This window comes from Amblyomma americanum, chromosome 1, assembly GCF_052857255.1.
Source record: "Amblyomma americanum isolate KBUSLIRL-KWMA chromosome 1, ASM5285725v1, whole genome shotgun sequence".
NCBI classification, from domain to species: Eukaryota; Metazoa; Arthropoda; class Arachnida; order Ixodida; family Ixodidae; genus Amblyomma; species Amblyomma americanum.
This window is the reverse complement of record NC_135497.1, coordinates 333,631,486-333,649,812: the sequence shown is the minus strand read 5'-3', so window position 1 is coordinate 333,649,812 and position 18,327 is coordinate 333,631,486. Positions and strand designations below refer to the sequence as shown.

General features: G+C 45.2%; 1 protein-coding gene and 1 long non-coding RNA gene across 2 annotated transcripts in view; one reads left to right on the top strand and one right to left on the bottom strand.

The window, feature by feature from the left end:
* Positions 1–18,327, bottom strand: part of Lim3 (Lim3 homeobox protein) — a 144,132-nt gene that overhangs the window by 45,621 nt on the left and 80,184 nt on the right. The window lies entirely within an intron of this gene.
* Positions 5,171–12,660, top strand: LOC144099405 (uncharacterized). Its single transcript, XR_013307397.1, has 5 exons — positions 5,171–5,254; positions 5,500–5,603; positions 6,271–6,338; positions 8,431–8,500; positions 12,328–12,660. It is a non-coding gene; the product is annotated as an uncharacterized LOC144099405 (long non-coding RNA).

The following is an 18,327-nucleotide window of genomic DNA, read 5'->3' as shown; positions in this document are numbered from 1 at the left end:
GATCACCGGCACAAACATCATGGACCGAAAGCCATCGATTCAAATCGCTAGAAGCACAAGAAGGCACGCAAAAAGAAAAAAGAACAGTCGTTTCGGGCACCAATATCTAAAGTAAACAGCGAGTCGTCTGTCTCTTGGCGGACCAATTGAATGCGTACACTGGGCGCCCCACTCTCGTTCTGCACGCATAGCGTTGCTTCGCCATGCGACACAAAGTATCGGCGTCTTTTTTCTTCATTTTATCTATTAGCAGAGAGATGAAGCTAACGCTACTCATTTGTAAAGGCGTGCGACTTAAAATGAAGCTGCGAAGATTTTATTCGCGACAAAGCACGCACGCATTGTACGGCCGCAGAATATACGCGTTGTGCCTAGTCCGTGTGAAGCAACCGTTATAAGAAGTCCGTTTTGACTCTTCAACCTCCAAGTAATTTCCGGGAAAGCTGTGCAAAATTTTTCAACTATTTTACTTGCTCGTATCTTTTCTCAAATTGTTCTGATTATGAAAATATATTGCTTCACTGCTTCCTTATTCTATATATATATATATATATATGTTCTGTGTTTTCCTCAAGCGGTTTTTGAGAAGCTTGCCCTCAATGCTACAGGACAGAGAACACAGGTTATGAAATGCGTAGTATATTTTCAACAGACGCACCGTAAGAAAGTATCGGACGCCTAGACGTTGCTCCTTACCAGGGCGAACAGGGTTAGCACATGCGAGCAATGCCTACAGCGCGTCGTCGTCGTTGCTCTGGATGCCGTCGTGAGAGTCCATTCCAGATTCAACTACTATGTCAGCCTCGCTCTCGGAGACATAGTCCATATCTTCATCATCGCTCCTGTCGGAGCTGCTTGAAGAAAGAGCTCGTTTTCAAGGAACATCAGCGCCGCCAACAGTGTGCAAGCGTGGTACCATTTTAAATCACAGTTTCTAAGTTATTTATTTATTTAATTCAAATGCTGCAGACCATGCATGGTCTTAGCAGGAAGGGCGCATTCAAACATTTTACACAACAAGAAATGGCAAGCATATGCAAATAATATTGGCAGAGAAAAATAAATGAAAACGAAATCAAGTGCGAACAAATAAAGACAAGCATTGTAAAATAAATCAAAAACCGTTTAATAAGAAACTATGAAATAAGGAGGCGACGCTCCAATTCCGTTGCATAATTACCGGTCAGAAAAATCTGAAAGGGTAAGGCATTCCATTCGGATACAATTCTGGGAAAGACGCTACGTTTAAATGTGTTTGTGCGGGCGGAAATTGGGGCCAAAGAGTGTTCCTGCGTGTGTCTGGTCTTCCTCGTACCATGGGTTTCGACGAATTTATGCATCTTAATTTTTATTTTTCCTTGTAGCCATTGATTAAGCAAGGTGACGCCACTAAACTTCCTTCGGGATTCTAAAGTGCGTACTTTGGGTTAGCATACATAGAGAATCATTAGCGTAGATGATGAATCATGCATTCTATATTTGCCAAAATGAGAACGCGCAGCTCTGACGCGCACATGTGTGCGCCAAAACCAAAAACACATTTTTTTCTGTGGCTTCTCCTGGTTTCTAGTGTTAAAAGACGAAACGGAAATCGGTCGACGAGCCTAGCGTACCATTGGCAGTGAAACCGAAACCGCATCGGGATCGACGAGTGTGAGTCGTCATATATATTGGTACTGGCGATAATTGTACAACCTCCCACGACGAATTAAGCAAGAAATTTGACTATGATGTTAACCGCCTTGTTAAAATTATTCCCCTTTAGGAAAGCACAGAGTAATGAGTTATCACAGAACCGTTAAAGCACTGAGAAAACGTGCCCTTGTCAAGCTTCAATAATCACTTTGCTACGAAATTTCTATTTAAGCCGGCGCATAAAATAATTAGGGCTTATCACCCAATAAAAATCGTGCTGGCAACAATAAGTCAGCAGGTTGGTTGGTCGGTCTTATTGCAGCTAGAGTGGCGAGGTGCTCGCTCAGGATCAAGAGCTAATGAACTGGTGCCGGTTAGAATAATCTCGAGGGTTTTGACAGGGACAGATTGTTGATTGTCACGAATTCTTCATGTTATGTGCTGCAACTGCCCAACCATGCTTGTCGAAGCATTAGTGGCATTTAGAAAAATAAATAATTTTATGCCAACAAAAACAACATAAGAGTTCAATAGGGTCATTAGAACAGAATAAAAATTGATCGAAAACTACTTAGCAGCAAACGCATGAAAAAAAGAGAGATTCTTATTAGGCTTGAACTTCCATGTGCTCGACAAGCGTAAATTCTAGCAGTGTACAAGCGCAAACATTTTCGGTAATGCAGTAAATTGGAAATGAAGGAAGCGGCGGAATGCAAATAACAGCGACGCGCGATGTTTCACCACTTGCTGGATCATCGGTAACTGGTATGATTTCATGATTCCAGCCTACAAGCTGGACTCTGAAGAACGTGCCCAGTGAAAGTTACAGCTGCTGAGAATGCATTGTTGCTGAGGAAATACGCTGCTGCTTTCGTGTCGCCGCTTGCAATGTCATCGTGTGGACAAATGTGGAAGGACCGGACAGTTTGGCCACGAGTCAAGATCTGGAGCCCACTCGCTCATATCGCGTGTTAGCTCCTTTAATGTGACAGAGCGATCAGGTGGGCAAGGGCGAGCTCCCAGATATCCTTCTTCTGTTGTTTCTGTTGAAACGGTTTGCGCTTCTGTTGTTTTGCGCTCGTAGCATCATGAAACCGAACAGAGCAGGGATAAGCAGTCTCCATTAGGAACCGTTGCTCCGTTTGCCGTCATTACAGTGCGGTGCGTACACTGTAAAAAATTTCACACCTTTACAGGGAGCATAATTCCATGCACACCGTTACACCTGACACCTGACAAATGAGGAGTTTCTATTACACATGCCCCCATCCTGCACCCCTGAATTTTAGAAGTTTGCATGAACGGGTGCATGTGGCCCTAATACTCCTGGTAGTGCCGTCGAGGTGCAAGGGTGTTCCTTTCTAAAATGTAAAGCTGGTTTCACCTCAGTGCTGCATGTCCGACTAAATGAGGAACAAAAAGTGAAAAAAAAAAGACTGAAAATATAGCACTAGCTCATGTGCTTTACGGAACAAAATATACTAGCGCAGTACTGCGACATCACATGCACAGGTGAAGCAGTAACATGCATGTTCGGCATTTTGTCCACGTTTTACTAATCCATTGACGCGATTGTTAAGGCAACATTCCACATGGCGATAAAACTTAATTATGAAAGCACTACAAACGCTCTGATGGTGCCGATAGTATGCGCTCGTTAGGGTTTCACTGTGAGGTTTGATTTATATTTTTCGCAGCTGAGAACATAGATGCAGCGGCAAGAGAAATTTGGTTCACTTGCAGCACAAAAAGATGTGAGTGATAGATTTTATTAGAAATGCCAATAAAATTGTTGAAATAATTCTTATGCCGTGAATGTGGGGGCTTATTGGTTGTTTTGATAATAACGGGCTCTTGTACTGAATCCATATCAAGGCAAAGCAGTTACGACTGCATCGTAGTGAATAGAGAAATCATTATATTGACGGCTTGCGACAGTATGTTTCAATCGGAGTACTGCCTGCGCCAAGTCATTCTGCTTTACACACCAATCACGCACAAGAAAAACAGGACCAAACTTAGCTATTTCTTGAAGCAACTACTGTGTCAACTGAAAGAAAGGCAGCTGTGTAGACCTGAAGTTAATTAGGTCCCCAGAAGAGCAGAGGAAGCACTGAGTGCAAAGTGGGCAAAACAAAAATTATATTCGGCCTCGACGTATGTCGAGTAGCAGGAAGTGTCTTCGCAACCCATAAAAAGTAAATGTTGTGGTATGCGGCGTTTCATGTGCGAAAGCTAATCCTGGCCTATCGGAGAGGCTGTAGTGGAAAGCTCCATACTATTTACGGCGATCCGGGGTTCCTTAACGTGTACTTGCATTGCACAACACACGGGCGTTTTAGGCATTTAGTGCTTTCAGCTCCCGCTCTGGGCAAACTCGCGAACATCGTCTATGCACCGCAGCGCACCGAGCAGAGAACATGAGCTAGAACTGCCAGAACCTGAATCGAACATTTCCGTCCGCCCACTTTATTCGGAACCGGTGCGCTGCGAGTGGAAGCTAGCACGCTGTCCTGGCGGTGAAAGCGCCAAGGGGAGCCGAAGGTCTACTGAAGCGCAGAAGCATCTGTCGAGCGTTTCGATGGTTTCGATCCGACCCTGCAGTTTGCATTCTGCCCTCTGTTCGGTATGTGTTGCTCTCCATCACCGCTGCGTTTTGTTGATTCATTTAATTTTATGAAGAGCAATGCTGCAGACCTAGAGGCATTATGCTTATCCAACATATAACACGGCACCCTCCAGCTCCTGCTCCCGCCGCTCTGAACCACCTCACCACGAATGCCCTGCCACAGTCCCTGCGCGGGCCTTGGAAGTTTGCTCGGGTTACAAGCGCTGCGCGTAAGCCGAGCGGTCTCTCAGCTCGAAAGCCGCAGCGCCAGGACGACGCGCTTGCAGACGGGAGGCTTAGAAGGCACGTGCGCCCCGGCTTGCGGTAAACAGCAGGCATGACGCATCCATGAAAGAGTACCAAATACCGCCATTGAGTCCATGCCACAGATCCATGTTACGCGTGTTCGCACGAGCGCTGCCGTACGGCCGCAATACACCTGTCCCGTGTCAGCAACACTGCCGCCGAATACGTCGAACTAGTGAAGGAATCCCTCCCCAAGGCGATGCCCGAACTTCTTCCGGAGCATTGCGGGATATATGTTCGGGAGGGAGCAATCCTAGAATGTGCTATGCTTTGCCTGCCATACATTTAATGCTTCCCGCCTCTTTCGATGACTACATAGGCTACAATTTTTTGTTATATATTTTGCCACCATCAAAACGCAGCTGCTGGAGTGAAAGTTAAAAGAAAATCTGAAAGGGGGCCAATTCATGGTAACTTTCAATGGTAACTTTTCAATCCGAAGACATATAGCATGTTTAGTCGCTTCTTATTTTCCATAACTGGCAACGGTTAGCAGTCGCTGCTCCGATGCTGCAAATGCATTCCAGCTCCAGTACACATTGCAAGCGAAAACTGAAAGCAAAACTGAATTTCTGCCGCTAGGCGGCCACCGGGACCGTCGGGCCTTTGTTGACTTTTTTTTTTTCCAGCCTGCTCGTCATGACGTCGTGGTGCGTGTGTGCTTCAGCGGTTCACGAGAAAGCGTTTTCGACTGCGATTTTCGAGGTACCGTAGTGAACTGAAGTGTGTTTAGTGTGCTTATATAACTGTAAAAGTGCGTAGGTTAGTTCACTGCGGTCCAAGTACCGTATATGACGTATCAGGACAGAAGCAGCCGCTCTGCCGAATACATTTCTTTGTTCTAGATTGGCAGAAAGGGCGGCGCTCGCTCACACTGTAAAGATTTGAAGTCAGAAAGCACGGGCGAAGTTATTATGGGTGCGTGTTCATGCGCCGAAATGTATTTGCAGTGTAGTAATCGTTGTCCTGAAGTTGGCGTTAGTGAAAAAGACGAGCCTTCCCGTGATGTGGAGACATAGAGCAGCTCAGCACTACCACGCACCTGCCTCGAATGGTAAGCAGTCCTAGTTCTTCATGCATGCTGGTTCCCATTTTACGAAGGATATGTTATGGAAGAGCGGTCTCACGGCTTGCCGTTTCTAAGTACCTAAGCCCCAAGATCTGCAGTGCGACAAGCCACTCATTCCTTCTATCCTAGGAAGAGAAGCAGCGCTGAACGCAGTCCGCCGAGAATCATTGTGCACACAGCTGCTTTTGTTTTTACGAGAAGAATGTTGCAGAGTACTGCCGCACGCTGCTTAAGAGCTCTACTATGTGTGTTTTGTCAAATTTAAAGCCGTTTAACGCTATTTCGTCAAATTTCTTGCCCTACGGTTTATTCGTGCGACGTAATTTTTGCAGCTGTGCGTAGGGACTGTGCCGTATCTCTGCGTAAAATGCATTGTGTAGGCGTGACGTCTGAGATAAACTTTTAAGTTTGTCTGCTGCACAAGCGCTGACTTCCGGTCCTTTGGTGCATCAGGCCGCTTTGCAATTTGTTGACGCTTCTTCTTTTTTGGTTTTTAGTTGTTTTTAGAACGGCACCTAGATTAAGGAATCCTGTGCTGTTCAATCTAGGTATATTTAGCTTGCTTTTTCAAGTTCATAAAAGTCCATAGTTTAGTCAGAGTGTCCTAATTTAATTTTGGCGGTCTGTAATCATGATGACTGGTTGTCTACAGGGGAAACATCCACATGGGAGCCACCTTATTGCCACTGGGAAATATTCATGAGCAGTATGGAAGCAAAGGTGCGGTCAGCAACTTCTTTTTATGTTGTATATTAGGCTCTCATCAAGCGGCTTCATGAAACAGGGTACATAGCCTAACCGTGCCCTCATTTATTTGCAAATCCTTGCTAGTTCGTAGCCAGCACTGGATTATTGCAAACCAATTTGTGTGTTGTCTAACGTAGTTTTCTGAAACCCTGCATTAAACGAATAAGTGCCAAATATGCGGATGATTTTTTTTACATTTCTATAATATTCAACAAAAAACTTTTCCAATACCGTGTGTTTGGCACATTATGGCTTCAGTTACCTATGTTCCATAAAACCCAACACAACAACAGAAGGCAAAGTAGCTGATAAAAATGTTCCAGAGATGAAAAAAATGTAAGCTAGTCAGCAAAAAATTCTATTTTTGAGGCATATTCAGCTATCTGTTGCAAGTTGATGTGGTCCTCATTTGTTTTTTAATGGCAGTGGGATTTATTTCTAAAAGTTTAATTGGAACAATTTTTGTTTTAAGCGAGAAAATAAATTTGCAGTTTGTGTCCCTGCGTTCAATCCCAGCATTGCTCGCTGAACGGTGCTCCAGGTGGATGCTCCTTATATTTTGTTTTTGAAAGGTCCGCTGGCATGTTCATTCACATTTTGTCACTTTTAACTCGAGCATGATACAAGTCCAGCATGTACCATTGAGAGAGAGAGAAAGGCTCCGTATGGTGAAACTTGCGTATTCCTCTTGATGGTAGTGCTCTTTTAAACTGCCACTAGAGTTCATCTGCATTTTCTTCAATCATTTGTTGGAGCACCCAGAGGGCTACAACGCACTTGATAGTTTTGTTCACCCTTGTAAACAGTTCATAGAGGAGTATTTGACCTTTGTATGGCCTGTGAATACTTTCTGTTCTTGCCAAAGGCCTCACAGTTCCTCCAGTGCAGTCACAAGCACTCTTCGCATGTGACGTGGTGAAAAGGTCCATTCCACTGAAAAATTGAAATCATTTTTATGGTAGTAAGGTTTTTAACTCTGATTGGTCAGACCGCAAAATGTGCTTCTCGGCCTAGTACTGTTTGTGTTGAGGAACAATAGCAGTTCTGCCATCCGGCCACTTCTTTTTTTTACTTTTTGTAAATGTACCCTTAGCAGGTTTCTGTATTGACGAACCTGGCAGCATTGAAGCCCAGCACACCATTGTATTCGAGCAGTGGAGTGCTGGTTTTGTGTATATTTGCAGCTGACGTCAAAATGTGTTGCAGTGAGGAGAAGCCATGGAGAAGTGGCAGATGTTGAACGCAGGGACTCTACTTGCAAAATTGTTTTCTCACATAAGACAAAAATGCTTCGATTAAACTTCTATAAATAAATGCCATTCAATGGCATTGTGCAACTTCCTATCTTTCATAATTTAATTAAGATCACCTCATTATGGAATAGACTGCTGAATGTCTCAAAAAGCAAATTTTCTCAACTTTAGAATTCTTTTGCTGACATGCCTTATGCTTTTTGCTCTCAGCAACACTTTTGTCGCCTTTTTTGCCTTCTTGACAGCTTAGAAAAATGGTTGGAATAACTGCTGTGAGAACATAAAATTTGATAGGCGATTTCAGATTTTCACTTTGTACCTTCTTCCATGTTTTCTTTAAAAAATAAGTTCAATTTACTGCATATGGAAGCGCAATACCTTTTATTTATATAAAAGAAATTTGATTGTCATGCGTAAGAATGTTTTTTTTTACAAAGCTTTTGCAAGGCTAGGTTTGGCGTTCACTTTGAAACGTGAGATGGCGGCCACGGCACAAAAAATTTATTCTGCCAAAAAGAAGTTGGGCTAATGTTTGTCACAGCAAAGCAATAAGGCATTGTTTTTTTAAAGAAATTGAGATGGTTGAGTACTAATTATGTATCAGTGGCATGGAATGACCCAAGGTCATTTAAATTCCAACTTTGTGCTGGTTTGAAGGAGCCTTTATGATATTTTTGTAGCTCAGTTAATATTGGAGTGTAGGTAGAATGCTATTTTTTCTGCTTGCATAATTGTAATGGTTTTATATCATGCCGTTTACTTTGCTTCTTGTGTGCAAATTTGTATTGCTTTGTAACTAATTTTTGGTGCAGGTGTTCGCCACATATGGATAATGCTGCTCCTGAGCAGTATACTCAACTGGACCAGTGGAGTGGTGTAACTGTATGTACCTTTGCTAGATTTTCGAGAAAATTTTATTCATTCATCTGACTGCTTGGTATTTTCATGTTTCATATGTAACGGCAGATGAAATGCAGGTCTGTCCTAAGGATGAATGTGGCCATTTGTTAACACCATTTTACAGTAGCGATGTATGCAAAATGATTTATTCTATTTATCTAGTTTGTACTTTTGTTCACTATATGGTGCATGTATGCCTTAAAGAAAGTAAACCAGAACTCGTGCAGCAAAAAATTTGCCTGACTTGTTGTGAACATTGTAATTCCACAGCTAGCATTGTGTGATCTCCAAATGCACGCATTTATGTGTATTTCTTCAAGAGTGGGTGCTATAAGCAAACATTTGCTTGGAACCCCTTGTGGCCATTTTCCAGATCTATACTTCATCTCTTAAAAAATGTGTGGCAGCATTTCAGTCTTGGCAAACCAGCACACTGGATAACATGACACAGGCAAGACACACATACAATGCTGACTAACAACTGAGGAATTTATTGCTTTGCTCAAAATAAATGCTGGAAGCATCATCCAAAATGCAGAGGAGGAGAGTCATGGAATCGTCATTTTGTCGCATCTGTTGTGATTATTTATCCAGATAGTCAATTTCTTTTTTCGTTAACATTACTGACTATGGGCCTACGCAGGTTGAACAATTCTTATGTATGATGTACGTCTGGTAAATCTCTCGCATGAGCTATCAATTATATTTCCTCAGAATTTTACATTCTCGAAATTGTGGAATGCACTCATAGTCCGACAAGTGTCTTGCTACCATGTTGCCATGTCCTGTCTGTGTTGCCGACATGTTCCTTTACATGTATGTTGACACACCGACCTTATTTCCCGACATATGACGCTTCTCAACACAGAGAGATCTTGTACACTAAGCCACTGTCGCATACTGTGAATTTTTCTCTGTGCTTCGTCTTACACGAGGCTGTCTTTGAAGCACCTTTGCTGGGCGTGTTGCATACTAATTTAAGCTACTTTCTGCGAAAAGAAATGAAGCCATTGCAAAGAAATTCTACAAGCTGCAAAAGAAGGTCAAGTGCCAAACACTGAAGAACGAAGCCCAAAAACTTGTGTGAAGCCAACAACTTGACTGAACTAGGGCTGGCTGTGAAGAAGGGTGGAAGCCTATGCCTTCTTTATGGCAGAAACACACAAGGATAACTGGCCTTTTGGTGTAATTGTCTCTGAACAAGGATCGTGGCAGCAACCCTTAGGGTGGTATCTGCAAGAATTTTTCTCCTTACTCACCGCGGAAGACCTTTTCCTGCAAAGAAGCAGGAAATGTCTTTATTCCTCTCAAACAGCTGTCCAGAGGAAGTGTCTTCTCCATTGTAATCAATGACTTACATAGCTTGAGACGGTAATAGAAGGCGTTGCTTTCATGTGAGCAGTACGATTCCAGAACCAATGCGGATGGATTCGTGGTGTTGTTGGCCATCTATTTGCATTCTACCTATGTAAAGTTTAATGATGATCTGTACATTCAGTGGCAAGGAGTATGCACTGGTTCCTGCGTTGCGCCAATTCTCAGTGACTTTTTGCTGACCTGCCTGTCAAGATCGCCAACTAATCGAAGCTTTTCGTGGCAGAACGAAGCCATAAAACTTGTGTGAAGCCAACAACTTTACCAAACTAGGGCCTGCTGTGAAGAATAGTGAGGGCCTATGCCTTCTTTACGGCAGAAACACGCAAGATTAACTGGCCTTTTGGTGTAATTGTCTCTGAACAAGGATCGTGGCGCAACCCTTAGGGTGATATCCACAATAGTTGCTTAACGTGAAAGACCTTTTCCTGGCAAAGAAGCCAGAAATGCCTGCATTCCTCTCGAACAGCTGTCCAAAAGAAGTGTCTACTCCATCGTAATAAATGACTTAGGCACATTACACGCTGCCACGTACTGCCTTGTTTGAGGTGGTAAGAGAAGGCATTGATTCCATGTGAGCAGTATGATTCCAGAACCAATGCAGATAGATTCCTGGAGTTGTTAACCATCAATTTGCATTCTACCTATGTAAAGTTTAATGATGATCTGTACATTCAGTGGCAAGGAGTATGCACTGGTTCCTGCGTTGCGCCAATTCTCAATGACTTTTTGCTGACCTGCCTGTCAAGATTGCCAACTAATAGAAGCTTTTCGTAGCACGAAAATGGTAACGGCCTTCCGACTTGTGTACAACATTGTTGACATCTTTAACACCTCCGAAGTTCTTGCCAACTTTGAGCTGACCAAAGAAATGCCAGTGGAGGTACAGTTTCAGTTTCTCGTTCTATGACTGTACATCGGAGGAAAGTGTCGAGGCCCAACTGACACGGTTACGTGAAGCTAGTTTCCCAGATGACCTCATCTGCATCCTTGGCTTCATGGTAATCAAAGAAATTTGCTTATCTACCCCAACGAGGCTTCAGAAAGAAGACGAAAGTTAGCTGTCGTGCCATATGTGCATGGTATCAGCCACGCGCTAAAGAAAGTGATCGGGTGGGCTGCTGTGAACTTAGTATGCAACGCACCCAGCAAAGGTGCTTCAAAGACCGTCCGGTGTGAGACGAAGCACAGAGACAAATTCACAGCATGTGACAGTGATTTGGTTTACAAAATCCCTTTGTCATGCAGAAAGAGCGTTATTTTTTGGGAAAAAAGGCCGGCGTGTCAAAATTCTTCTAATGGAGCATTTCGGCAACACAGATAGGATATGGCAGCAAGCAAGCAAGACACGTGTGGTACAGTGAATGCATTCCGCGCTTTGGATGTAAAATTCTGAGGAAATAAAATCGATAGCTCATGCGCGAGATATATGAGGTGTACGCCATATATACGAATTCCTCAACCTGTGTAAGCACATCATCCCTAGTGTTAATGAAAAAAAAATTGACTGGATATATAATCCAGTTACGGATATAATCCGTGATTATACCTGGGTAAATAATCACAAGAGATGTCACAAAACTATGATTTCATGGCCTTCATCCTCAGTATTTGGGATGATGCTTCCTGTATTTATTGCGAGCAAAGCAATAAATTCCTCAGTTGTTAGCGCTTTATCTGTGTCATCTTGTCGGTGTCCTGTTACCCTATGCGGTTTTGCCAAGAATCATGCACCAACTGTCCTGGCGGCTTTCTGTAAATTAGTTTAGTGATATCGTGCAAAGTTTTCTAAATGGCTTTTGAGTCTACTGGCTGCAGACACGGAAGATATGTTAACTTGGCACTGTTGCCTGCCTTTTAAGATGTCACATACTTGGCATGATAAGGAATACATGCTTTGTGTTGCTTTGAAGCGGGTCACTGTCATGGAAGGGGTTGCATCGCTGACTTTGACACAGATATTATATTTTCTTTTGTCACAATGAATGTTACACCTGACTTCTCATTGGTGTGATTGTAAAGCATTATGAAGTGCACTATATTTTCTTCTGCTGTCGTGGTGCTTTGGGCCTTTTACAGTCAGTTCACTGTCCAGCAAGGCCAGTGATTTGCACTAGCTTGTAGAAATTGATGCGGAATTAATTGCATCATCTGACCACCTTCACTCCATTTCTTAAAAGGTAGCTTTCTAGCTCAAATATCGTTTCTATAATGCCATTTAGAGCCATTTTTTCTGCAACTACAATGGCCTCCTTGGAATGGTGTAGGGAATAACAACTGGCGCTTGCTCTCCATATAAGCAGATTTTATCCTCTGTTAGCATTAGCATGCATAATATCACACACGATTAATGAGAAGTATGTTGGCATTTTATAAGGATCATTGAGCAATGTAAACTGATATGAAATGTTGTACTGTTTTTCTGTAAAATGCAGACTCGCACCATGCATGCCGTTCTGCGAAGGAAATCTTGAGGTGGCTGAGAACCTGTTCGTCGAGGGGGGATGACTACTCAGTGGGCTCACCACTGCGGTTCACTCTACAACTGCTCTACTGTCAAGATTATGGATGTTCAGCATAAGCTACCTTATGTTTGCATACAAGCTATTCCTGGGATATAGTGTCACAGACCAATCCTTCCTCAAGCTGGTTTATAATGATGCACAGGCATGAATTTTTTATTGTTTCCTCTGAAAAAATTAGGAGATGGATGTAACTGCAATTGAGTCTTATTTTTGCAGCACCATAACACCAATGAAGCAGGCATGGTGCAGTCGTTTCTTGGATGGCAGTAAGGAATTCATTGCCGAAGATTCTTTTGCTTTGTGGATATCTTTGTTCTGACGATAAAAATTTTCCACATTTCTACAGTATTGTGATTTGCGAGTCAATAAATATTTTTGTTGGCGCACAGTCTGTCTACTGCTATGAAGAGCTCCAGTAATACAGGTATATTACATTATGTAAGCATTAAAATAGTAAATTTAAAGAACACTTAAGAAAAGCAATAAAAATAGGAACAAAATATGAACCGATTGCATGCATTTTTCCTGAAGGGTGTAGGAGTGTAAGAAACGCTAAAACTCCAATGGCTCGGCGGTAATAGCGTGAGAGTCGCCCCAACATGTTTAGGTAACTGTTTTTTTTTCATTTTCGGGCTGGTTCTTTCACGAAACACCCCGCGTGAAAGGTGTATGAAAACAAGACTCCCTTCTGCACCGGGTGCGAGTTTTAGACACCTGAAAACTCCTTTAAAGGTGTATTATTTTTACAGTGTAGCCATCAGATGATGGTGCTGAAGTTGCGCCGCTTTCCCTTTCAACGTTCTATACTCGTACACCACTTCCTTCGTTTCACCGGGTAGAATGTCTGAATGAATCGCACAGGCCACTGTAGGGACTACTCGTTGAAATTCCGCTTCGCTGTGGCCTGTGGTGAAGGTCTTCCCATCGCAGTGTGGTGCGTGAATGCGCTAGTGCTGCTGTCTCTCTTCGTTTTCTTTATGCCTTCTTCAAATAGGCTAGCTTGCAGTCCCGTTCAAGGGGTTCTTAGGTATACGGCGACGGTTGAGAGTTTTGATTTTTTAAATAATAATGATGAAACTGTTAAGCGATCCTCTATGAATCGTTTGAATGCGTTAGCAGCCAAACGTTCGTTACATTCAAAGTTGACACACTAAAGTTTGCTGTATGCGAGGTGGCACACTTGGGTTGGTTATATCCGAGGTCAGCACACTAAGCTCGTTTCTTCCGAGGCTCAGACACAAAAGTTTATATCTTACGTAACACACGAAAGTTCGTTATACCCAAGGTTATTGCACTAAACTTCGTTATATCCGAGATGGCATTCTTATGCTGAGTATATTCGAGGTTAAAACATTAGAGTTCGTCATATCCGATGCAGCATACTAAGGTTCTTTATGTCCGAGGTTAAAATACGAACTAAAGTACTAAAGTGGCTGTTTGGGCTTGTTGGTCAGTGATCAAAAAGCCCAAGGTAGCTATCAAGAAGCCGAAAGGTAGTTATATCCGAGGCTGGCAGGTTGCCACTGGCTACTGACAGACCGCGGTCTCTATTTCCGCTAGCACAAATCATTCTAATACTAACGCATTAATATGAAGAAGTACGATGACAACTAAAGAACAAAAATATTAGCCGTTGTGATCATTGCATATTTTAACGCGATAGCGTTAAGGGCCTAGTGTCGTAGAAAAGCCGGCGTCGGTGCCAGCGTTGGCGTCATTGGCCGGGAGCGGAAAATCCACGAAGAATCCCCAGAGGAGCAACCTATAGGTTGCAGATAGTAATTCTAGGTCACGCGACCTTGTGACGTAATCATGACCTGCCCACCGCCTTGTGAGCAAACTGACCACTTTGGCAGATGGCATTTAAATGAATGATTGGTCGCGAACGGTTGCTCGGGAAGAGCAACCTGCGTCTCACAAGCCCCGCCGGTGGCTGCACCTGCCATTGCAAGGCAGTGGCGCATCGCTTAGCCGCTGCACCACTGCGCCAGGAATGGTATGAGGACTCACAGGCATCTATGAGTGTTGAGTAGAAACTAGCCAATGCTGCTTATATTGGTAGTAACTCATAAACGCTCTCGCGTCATGCTTTTTAGGCGGAGCTTAAGTTTACTATTTGTTTTTTTTTAAGCGTCGCGACCGAACATTTAATGGAGAGAGAACAGAAACGGCCATGAACCCTTTATTGCCCAGTGTCACAAACTGCCGACATTTAGTTTGCACGCCGTGTACTTATTGCTACCTGGAACTTGGGTACAAAGTTTGATGTTAACATGTCAGTAGCCCGCGCTTTCAGGTAAATGTTTGGCTTCGCCGTGAGCAAGCGGCGTGACGGAAAGGGCACTCATGTGCGACTTCCTGTGAGCACCCATCAATTCCTCGGCTCTCATTTTCTCACAAGTTTTCTGCGAGAAATAGGAAGACATTCGTTGGATAAAAACTAGTCTACTGTTCCTGGGCCTTTCAGATGGTCCGAGGCCTTCGATTTCGTCTTTCACATAACTTGGATTAGCAGCTCAAGTTGCACCAAGTGCTAATTATCGGTTAATGGCAGCATGCCGATTTGTCAAATTCTAGCGCCACTACCAAAATTTCGATGATCGACTTCTGAATGTGAGCACATTAGCTAGCATATTGTGCAGTTATTGGTTTCTTCTTTGATTCCTTCATAATTCGGGCATCAAAGTGTATAGGCGCGTTGTTCCAGCTCGCATGAAATAGCGGAGACACGGAAAACAGAAACGACAGAGACACAGCGCCGGTCTGTGCCATTGTTGTCTCCCGTCTGTGCGCAGTTTTATGTGACCTAAGCGCCTCAACAGATCTTTGCTCGTGCATGCCGGTGAACAATATGTCCGTTCCGAGAACGATCGGAGAGACGGAAGCCGCGGACTCCAGACGCGACCGAACTCATTTTTCTGACGGCAAGCAGGAGCAGCACGGGGTTAAAAAAGAAAGAAGAATAACAAGGACGAGCGCCGTCTTTCACTTTACGTCAACTCCGGAGAAAAATGGCCAAATTGAACCGAAATGGAGCCTCGACGCCGGGCGGGCATCACGCCGCGCTGCCTTTTGCGAGCACATGCGGCCACAGTTAGGTATACTCTAAGAGGCGCCGCCGCAAGTACCGCTCAGTGGCGCTTAGGGAAGCCAAGGTAGGTGCTTCCCGAGGAAGAGGAGGCCCCCATCGAGACCAGGCGTTATCAGCGCGTAAAGACATCAACGACGCCCGACGCCGGCTGGACAGGAGGGCACGTAGGTCATTTTCCAAATGCGGCTTTTAAGTCGGCCTCCGCAGGAACAACCTGATGCCCGACGTGTCCTGGCTGCCGCCGCCGCCGCAAAGGCAGGCCCTCCCCGCCAGATAGCTCGCCGCCACGTTCGGCTGGCACTGTCTCCGGGCTGGCCCCCCTCCGAGCGGCGGGCCGCCGAGGCAGTGCATAGCTCATTTATGTAATGCACCCATCGCGCGCCATCGATCCCCTAAGGCTGCCCAAGAAACAAGAGGCCCGTTCTCTCCCCAGCCGCAGGCTCCCCCCCCCCCCCCCCCCCCTCCCTCCGAGTAAAATCGATGGCCGCGTGCGGAGAGACCCGAATCGGCCTTCCAGATGTATACGTGCCGATCCCGCCTGGCTGCCGCGCGGGAGTCCCTCCTGCCCCGTTTCTTCCCCGCCAGTCATCCTTTCGCTTCCCGACGTCCCCTTTCCTCTTTGTTTTTTTCCCCGTTTAATCGACGAGAAGAGCACGCGGGTGACTTGGACTGGAAAGGCGTTTTTGAGCTCCTCGCGAGATCGCGCGCCCTGGCAGCGTCGTGCCTGCGCAAGTGTGTCGGGCGAAGGGGTCACGTTCTGCGCATCGTCGCGCACGGAACGTGGGCGCTCTGCGCGCGTTCGAAAGTATGCGATGTGCATGGGGCCTCAAGGTGACGGTGGCGGGTAGCTAGGGCAAGTTGAGCTGCGCCATCCTATTCACGCTAGGCGCACTCTGTTTCTTCCGACCGCGTCCCGGCATCCCATGGGACGGAGCTTTATCGAGACATAGGCATTGCGAAAGAGGTCTAACTGCTGTAGGAAGGCCTTCATTGAAATGATCGCTGCGTGGGGATAGACCAAGGTTACTAACGCTTAATGCAGTGTATGTCACGTCCCATAATTCAATCACAGCATTGACGGCGGCTTTTTAGAATCGGTTTTCGTTTATTGCACAAGACGCAGCTCAATCTAATTTGGAGCACTCGCTCTCGGCTTTGCGTGCGCAACTAACCTGTATGGTTCCTTCAGCACTTTCCCAAACACGTTGGAGAAGGCGTGGCACAACAGTCCCGCTTGAACCCTGTTTCGTTGATAACACTACTTCTAACATCACCTTCAGCCACGCGACGATTAGACTTGCGCTAAGGTCGGAAACACCGGGGCACGTGTGGGCAGTAACAGAGGCGGACAAACACGCAAGCTCTATATTGGGTCGCGGGTTCCCTACGGGACTGCATTAGGCTATAGTTAGCACACCGAACGGTTTCTTCACATTCATTTATGCCTGAAACTCACGAAGGCCAGTGCAACGCATTCTGCAAACCGCGTTGCAGCATCGTGTAAACCGTAGCACAAAGAGGGCAAATGCTAGCAGCGAAAGAGTTCGCTCTCGAAAAAAAAAAAAATCAGGCGAAAAAGTTTACATTACGGTGGTGACCAAAACAACAACGACGCTCTTGACACTCTTGAAATGAGAGAACAAACAAGAAAGCTACGAAATTCCGTTTGTTTACAGGAAGGGCCCAGCGATGCTCCCCATGGTTGGGCAATGTCTGCACTGGCGGTACGTGGGCGAGAGTGTACACCTCAAAACAGTAACTAGCCAGGAGTTCGGGCCTGGCGCGCTTCCATCCAGGCTTCCATCCGGGGAAGCGCGTAAAAACTTGGGAGGGCCGGGGTCATTTTACGCCGCCGGAGCACGGACTACGACCGGGAGGGCAGGTGGCTGGCTTTGGTGGTGACGTCACTTCAACATGTCTCTCGCTTAAACAAAGGGACGAGCTGTGCGCGCCGCCGACCCAGCGGGGAGCGGTATAGGGCGGATACCTGAATGAGCTGTTGCGAGGCCCCAAAGCAGGAAATGGTGATTCCGACGATACGCACGGAGGCCAAGATAAAAATAAAGCAAGCAAAAAAAAAGGCCAACGACGCGAGCATTGCCATTTCTGCTCGAAAGCGCTTTTATATGTAATGCCATTGAGGAACGAGCGATAGCCCCGGTCTGTACTAAGCAGTCAAAAGCTTATCGAGCGCAATACCAGCGATAAAACTTCATTTCCTTATCGTCCTCATAGAGTCTGAAATGTGTCCGTGTGTGTGTGTGTGTGTGTGTGTGTGTGTGCGCGTGTGTGTGTGTGCGCGTGTGTGTGCGTGCGTGTGTGTGTGTGTGTGTGTGTGTGTGTGTGTGTGTGCGTGTGTGTGTGTGTGTGTGTGTGTGTGTGTGTGTGTGTGCGCGCGTGTGTGTGTGTGCGTGTGTGTGTGTGTGTGTGTGTGTGTGTGTGTGTGTGTGTGTGTGTGTGTGTGTGTGTGTGTGGCACGCAAAAAACACAGTGCGCCATAAAATCTTGGGCAGTACGTCCTGCATGCAGAGAAATTATGTTCATTCAGCAAAGCAGTGTTCCATAAACTTTTGAGGACAAGTGTGCAGAGATTTGCACATTATGTTTCTTGCTTGTTGGTGTGCGTGATTTAAGTAGCCCTGAAAAGTGCATTAATATTCGGCTGACAAAAGAAAGACAACCGGCGTCCGTTTCACTGAACGAAACAGAACGAAGCGGTTTAAGGACACCTGTTAATGTTCTGAAACGCTCGCCTTTCAACAGCGTATTAGTCAAGACATTTTTGGTATCCGGAGATGAGAAATATCTTCGGATTTCTT